The 7728-nt window shown below is 42.9% G+C and overlaps 1 long non-coding RNA gene across 1 annotated transcript; it reads left to right on the forward strand.

The window, feature by feature from the left end:
- The first annotated feature begins 2305 nt into the window (after positions 1 to 2305).
- Positions 2306 to 6670, forward strand: LOC121555334. Its single transcript, XR_005997882.2, has 2 exons — positions 2306 to 3182; positions 4554 to 6670. It is a non-coding gene; the product is annotated as an uncharacterized LOC121555334 (long non-coding RNA).
- The last annotated feature ends 1058 nt before the right edge of the window (positions 6671 to 7728 follow it).

Raw genomic sequence — 7728 nt, forward strand, 5'->3', positions numbered from 1 at the left:
GTAAGGAACTCCCCTCACCTGGTCGTCTAGGTCTTAATTGAAAGGAAAAACCAAAAGCCCGCAGACAGTCGACCTTCTGTGGAATGAGTTTGACCCCCCTGATCTAGGCCTTCAACAGGTATGTTATAATGTAGAGGCAACAAAGATATGATCAGATGGTCGCTTATCTTATAGCTGCTGGAAACGGAAAATAAACCAGAATTGGTTTTGAAGTTAATATGATTCTAATCAGTTTGCAAAACATTAAGGACACCATCCTGATATTGAGTTGCACCCCCCCCCTTTTGCCCTCAGAACATCCTCCATTCGTCGGGGCATGGACTCTACAAGGTGTCCAAAGCGTTCCACAGGGATGCTGGTCCATGTTGACTCCAATGTTTCCCACAGTTGTGTCAAGTTGGCTGGATGTCCTCTGGGTGGTGGACCATTCTTGATACACAAGGGAAACTGTTGAGCGTGAAAAACCCAGCAGCGTTGCAGTTCTTGACACAAACCGGTGCACCTGGCACCTACTACCATACCCTGTTCAAAGACACTTAAATCTCTGAATGGCACACACACAATCCATGTCTCAATTGTCTCAAGGCTTAAAAATCCTTATTTAACCTGTCTCCTCCCCTTCATCTACACTGATTGAAGTGGATTTAACAAGTGACATCAATAAGGGATCATAGCTTTCACCTGGTCAGTCTATGTCATGGAAGGTGCAGGTGTTCTTAATGTTTTGTACACTGTGTCAATAGCCGTTGTATAGAACCTATATCATGGCTCTGGTGAGGTTTGAGATGAACCAGCTTGCCTTCCATTCATTCACATGCAACCATATCATCAACCATCAAAGGAATTATTTGTTCTTCAAGATCACTCCTTGACTTTGCACTAAATCACATTCATTCATTCATTTATTCGTTCATTCATTTATTCCACTCAGCCCAAGTTGCTTTTGATTGAACTTTATTTAGTTTTTTTAGCTCCTGATGTTAATACGTGTTAATTGACTTGTTCCTATTTGATGTGTTGAATGTAACATGAAGCTGTAGGTAACGGATTCTAGAGGCTTTAGGGTTAATCACCAAAGAGACCACATAGGAGTCTATGACCTGTCAAAGTTCCACTGTAGACTATACCTGATGTTAGGACAGACAGACCTGTCAAAGGTCCACTGTAGACTATACCTGATGTTAGGACAGACAGACCTGCCCCAAACAGTCTCTCTACTTGACCAGAACTTTATCATTTTCAAACTAATTCTGACTGAAGAAGCGATCAAATCTAATTAATCAATAATCAGTTGTAATGAGCCTCATGGAGCGCATAATGAGGGTGATGATCTGACCAATCAGCATCTTGGCCTTGAATAGAACCAGACATTATGGATACTGTCAAAGATGTATCGTTGTTTTTGATGAATATATAAGACGCTGCCCACTTTGACTTGAGTACTTGACTTTGTTTGTTACTAAATCCAAGGAGTTGCAGTTTTGAGTTTAAAGAGTTAGTTTGGTTGAGTTGTATTGGACATCAGAAGGTGAGTTTAAAGAGTTAGTTTGGTTGAGTTGTATTGGACATCAGAAGGTGAGTGTTAGTTTGGTTGAGCTGTATTGGACATCAGAAGGTATGTCTCATGCAGTACCTGTTGATTCAGAACCTTCCTTATTTCTGAGCTCTAGGTAGAGAAGTGTACGTGCTGGTTCGGAGGGCAAGGGTTAAAAGGTCAGGAGAAGGATGTTGAGATGATACCTTTAATCCATTCCTGGAATACATTGGGTTTTGCTGTGGGTTGGCCGTCGTCTGTCAGGTAGCTATTGTCAGTTCAGACTAGGGTTGATACCGTCCTTCTCTCACCCCAGGATTGATGTTATTACCGGTTTAGTACACAAGTGAGCACCAAAAAAACCACAAAAATGACCATTGGGCGTCTACCAGTACGCTAACCAAATTAGCACAAGTAATAGCGAATATCAATGGAGGCTGCTAGCTAAATATGCTAACGAGCGCAAAAAATGTTTTGTTGTTGTTGCAAAGACCGGTAGTCCAGCTCATAAAGTTCTACATTTAGAGGTAGGAGCTACCGAATGTCATTTACGGTGAGTTTGGACATTTACAAGCGAATGTGAACGAGAGACATTGTGCAAATGAACAAAGTTTTGATGCATGCAGGACTGTCTCTGGAGCAGCTGGTCTACGAGTCGATCTGCTTTATCGCCTAATGCATTGCACAACTTGACTGCAGGTATTTACTTAAAAAATATCTGAAAAATATTAAAATGTATTAAATAATTTCAAATAAATAGTTTCAACGGTATTGAAAAACCATCCCGTGGCTATTTCCAAATACCCCGGTATACGGTATACGGTATACGGTATATACGGTATACGGTATGCCGCCCAAGCCTAGTTCAGGAGCAGTCTTCAACCACAGGTGGAGAGGGGAAGGTGTAGAGGAGGAGTCAATTGCACACAAGGTACAACCAAAATTTGACCTCCGCTTTTCACCCAACCCATTCTACATAGAGGTATTGGAGAGGTGTGGGGGGCTGCCACACTGGGTGCCCGGGGAGCTGTTGATGTGGGGGGTTAAGTGCCTTGCTTAAGGGCACAACGACAGGCAATGGCATCTAGGATTTGATACCAACAACCTTCCAGTTGCCAGCTGACTTCCTGCCAGATTTTTCTTGTCGGTCCGGGATTCAAACTGGCTGCTGGCTGGCTTCTAACCGCAAGGGGAAAAGGAGGAGGGGGAGTATTTCATGTGTTTTTAATTGCACTATAGTCTATTAGTCTAATAATCAAACATGTTTGTCCATGTGGACTCAGGGTGGGAGTGTATCTGCCATGTACGCTGGCTCAGAGCTACTAGAGAAGTCAATATTTGAAGCAATAAGTCATTCACAGTTCAATAATTTTCATGTTTTTTATTGGAGAGAAGTGTGCAATATGTTTTTTTCATTTTGAGGGCATACATTGTAATAGCTAACTTATCATCTGAGGAAAGGCTGTTTTACTGGAACACTGTTTCAGAATGGGATTGTTTTTAAAGTAGAAGTCATCTGCACATCTAGAGGCTGGCGGCAGCAGGTTAGTCTGAGTAATCAGTTACTATCCATCCTGACTGGCAGCAGGCTAGCAGGTTAGGGTGAGTAATCAGTTACTATCCAGCCTGACGGGCAGGAAGCTAGCAGGTTAGTGTGAGTAATCAGTTACAGTCGTGGTCAAAAGTTTTGAGAATGACACAAGTATTGGTCTTCACAAAGTTCGCAGCTTCAGTGTTATGAGATATTTTTGTCAGATGTTACTATGGTATACTGAAGTATAATTACAAACATTCCATAAGTGTCAAAGGCTTTTATTGACAATAACATTACGTTTATGCAAAGAGTCAATATTTGCAGTGTTGACCCTTCTTTTTCAAGACCTCTGCAATCCGCCCTGGCATGCTGTCAATTAACTTCTGGGCCACGTCCTGACTGATGGACAGCCCATTCTTGCATAATCAATGCTTGGAGTTTGTCAGAATTTGTGGGTTTTTGTTTGTCCACCCTCCTCTTGAGGATCGACCACAAGTTCTCAGTGGGATTAAGGTCTGGGGAGTTTCCTGACCATGGACCCAAAATGTTGATGTTTTGTTCCCTGAGCCACTTAGTTATCACTTTTGCCTTATGGCAAGGTGCTCCATCATGCTGGAAAAGGCATTGTTCGTCACCAAACTGTTCTTGGATGGTTGGGAGAAGTTGTTCTCTGAGGATGTGTTGGTACCATTCTTTATTCATGGCTGTGTTCTTAGGCAAAAATGTGAGTGAGCCCACTCCCTTGGCTGAGAAGCAACCCCACACATGAATGGTCTCAGGATGCTTTACTGTTGGCATGATACAGGACTGATGGTAGCGCTCACCTGGTCTTCTACGGACAAGCTTTTTTCCCAGATGCCCCAAACAATCGGAAAGGGGATTCATCAGAGAAAATGACTTTACCCCAGTCCTCAGCAGTCCAATCCCTGTATTTCCAACTCAATCAGCATGACAGAGTGATCTCCAGCCTTGTCCTCGTCAACACTCTCACCTGTGTTAACGAGAGAATCACTGACATGATGTCAGCTGGTCCTTTTTGTGGCAGGGCTGAAATGCAGTAGAAATGTTTTTTTGGGATTAAGTTCATTTTCATGGCAAATAGGGACTTTGCAATTAATTGCAATTCATCTGATCACTCTTCATGACATTCTGGAGTATATGCAAATTGCCATCATCAAAACTGAGGCAGCAGACTTTGTGAATATTAGTATTTGTGTCATTCTCAAAACTTTTGACCACAACTGTACTATCCAGCCTAACTGGCAACAGGCTAGCAGGTTAGGGTGAGTAATCAGTTACTATCCAGCCTGACTGGCAACAGGCTAGCAGGTTAGGGTGAGTAATCAGTTACTATCCAGCCTGACTGGCAACAGGCTAGCAGGTTAGGGTGAGTAATCAGATACTATCCAGCCTAACTGGCAGGAAGCTAGCAGGTTAGGGTGAGTAATCAGAAACTATCCAGCCTGACGGGCAGGAAGCTAGCAGGTTAGGGTGAGTAATCAGTTACTATCCATCCTGACTGGCAACAGGCTAGCAGGTTAGGGTGAGTAATCAGTTACTATCCAGCCTGACTGGCAACAGGCTAGCAGGTTAGGGTGAGTAATCAGTTACTATCCAGCCTGACTGGCAACAGGCTAGCAGGTTAGGGTGAGTAATCAGATACTATCCAGCCTGACGGGCAGGAAGCTAGCAGGTTAGGGTGAGTAATCAGAAACTATCCAGCCTGACGGGCAGGAAGCTAGCAGGTTAGGGTGAGTAATCAGATACTATCCAGCCTGACGGGCAGGAAGCTAGCAGGTTAGGGTGAGTAATCAGTTACTATCCATCCTGACTGGCAACAGGCTAGCAGGTTAGGGTGAGTAATCAGTTACTATCCATCCTGACTGGCAACAGGCTAGCAGGTTAGGGTGAGTAATCAGTTACTATCCATCCTGACTGGCAACAGGCTAGCAGGTTAGGGTGAGTAATCAGATACTATCCAGCCTGACGGGCAGGAAGCTAGCAGGTTAGGGTGAGTAATCAGTTACTATCCAGCCTAACTGGCAACAGGCTAGCAGGTTAGGGTGAGTAATCAGAAACTATCCAGCCTGACTGGCAACAGGCTAGCAGGTTAGGGTGAGTAATCAGATACTATCCATCCTGACGGGCAGGAAGCTAGCAGGTTAGGGTGAGTAATCAGTTACTATCCAGCCTAACTGGCAACAGGCTAGCAGGTTAGGGTGAGTAATCAGAAACTATCCAGCCTGACTGGCAACAGGCTAGCAGGTTAGGGTGAGTAATCAGATACTATCCATCCTGACGGGCAGGAAGCTAGCAGGTTAGGGTGAGTAATCAGTTACTATCCATCCTGACTGGCAACAGGCTAGCAGGTTAGGGTGAGTAATCAGATACTATCCATCCTGACGGGCAGGAAGCTAGCAGGTTAGGGTGAGTAATCAGAAACTATCCAGCCTGACTGGCAACAGGCTAGCAGGTTAGGGTGAGTAATCAGAAACTATCCAGCCTGACTGGCAACAGGCTAGCAGGTTAGGGTGAGTAATCAGTTACTATCCATCCTGACTGGCAACAGGCTAGCAGGTTAGGGTGAGTAATCAGATACTATCCAGCCTGACTGGCAACAGGCTAGCAGGTTAGGGTGAGTAATCAGATACTATCCAGCCTGACTGGCAACAGGCTAGCAGGTTAGGTGAGTAATCAGATACTATCCAGCCTGACTGGCAACAGGCTAGCAGGTTAGGGTGAGTAATCAGATACTATCCAGCCTGACTGGCAACAGGCTAGCAGGTTAGGGTGAGTAATCAGATACTATCCAGCCTGACTGGCAACAGGCTAGCAGGTTAGGGTGAGTAATCAGATACTATCCAGCCTAACTGGCAGGAAGCTAGCAGGTTAGGGTGAGTAATCAGATACTATCCAGCCTGACTGGCAGGAAGCTAGCAGGTTAGGGTGAGTAATCAGATACTATCCAGCCTAACTGGCAGAAAGCTAGCAGGTTAGGGTGAGTAATCAGTTACTATCCAGCCTAACTGGCAGAAAGCTAGCAGTAACCTATAGTAACTGTTAGTAACCTGTAGGTTGAATAGCATCAGCTTGGCACTATGATGGAGGAGGTCAGGGACAACAGACAGAACTCACTGGAATCTGTAAGAGTTCTAGAAGAGAATTCTCTAATAGTTCTATAGAAGTCTGTTCTACACTTCTATGTACATAACGCTAGTTGCTAAAGCTGGGTCCATATCATATATGATATTATGCACTGCTATTGGTTTATGTTTTTAATTACCATCGCACCAATCTCTGGTGAGAGGATTAAATTAGGTTTTAGAGGCGAGACATTGCAGTATAATGAAATTCACTACTTAAAATGTTTATGAAAATATATCGAAAGTTCTTAATAACCTGTGCTTTAATTGAAGATATTGAATAATGCTGCTTGTTTATTAAATGTTTATTTAATCAAACATTTTTAACATGCTTCAGATGACTGAGTAGAGATAGTTTACTTCAACATTAGTTAAAATCAGAGAGCTTTTTTGTCGTAAATATTGAACTTTTACATAAAATGGCACATAAGTGTTGAATAAACTGTGGTTGATCCTGAATGATTGTGTTCATTTTTTTGTTTATATTTTGTATTTGTCTCATGCATGTCATCCCATTATCATTCACAATGCTTATACCCGGGAACCCTAACCTTAACCACCCCTACCTTAACCCCTAACCCCTAGCCCTCCTGCCCTACCAGCAGTGGTAGAAAAATTACTAAATTGTCTTACTTGAGTAAAAGTAAAGATACCTTAATAGAAAATAACTCCAGTAAAGATAATGTACTTTAATAGAAAATGACTTCAGTAAAAGACTACTTGAGTAAAAGTATTTGGTTTTAAATATAGTTATGTATCAAAAGTAAATGTAATTGCTAAAATATACTTAATTATCAAAAGTGAAAGTATAAGTCATTTCATATTCCTTGTATTAAGCGAACCAGATGGCACCAACCAGATGGCATATTTTATTTACGGATAGCCAGGGGCACACACCAACACTCAGACATCATTTACAAACTAAGCATGTGTGTTTAGTGAGTCCGCCAGGTCAGATGCATTAAGGAGGACCAGGATGTCCAGGTCAGATGCATTAAGGAGGACCAGGATGTCCAGGTCAGATGCATTAAGGAGGACCAGGATGTCCAGGTCAGATGCATTAAGGAGGACCAGGATGTCCAGGTCAGATGCATTAAGGAGGACCAGGATGTCCAGGTCAGAGGCATTAAGGAGGACCAGGATGACCAGGTCAGATGCATTAAGGAGGACCAGGGATGTTCTCTTAGGGATGTAGCTCAGTTGGTAGAGCATGGCGTTTGCAACACCAGGGTTGTGGGTTCGATTCCCACGGGGGGCCAGAATGAAAAAAATCAAAAATAATGTATGCACTCACTAACTGTAAGTCGCTCTGGATAAGAGCGTCTGCTAAATTACTAAAAACGTAAATGTAAAAATGTAAATAAGTGAGTGAGTTGGACTATTTCCCTCACCTGCTAAGCATTCTAAATCTAACGAGGACTTTTGGGTGTCAGGGAAAATGACTGGAGGAAAAAGTATATTATTTTCTTTAGTAATGTAGTAAAGTAAAAGTAGTCAAAAATATAAATAATAAAGTA

This window comes from Coregonus clupeaformis, unplaced genomic scaffold, assembly GCF_020615455.1.
Source record: "Coregonus clupeaformis isolate EN_2021a unplaced genomic scaffold, ASM2061545v1 scaf0286, whole genome shotgun sequence".
Taxonomy (NCBI): Eukaryota; Metazoa; Chordata; class Actinopteri; order Salmoniformes; family Salmonidae; genus Coregonus; species Coregonus clupeaformis.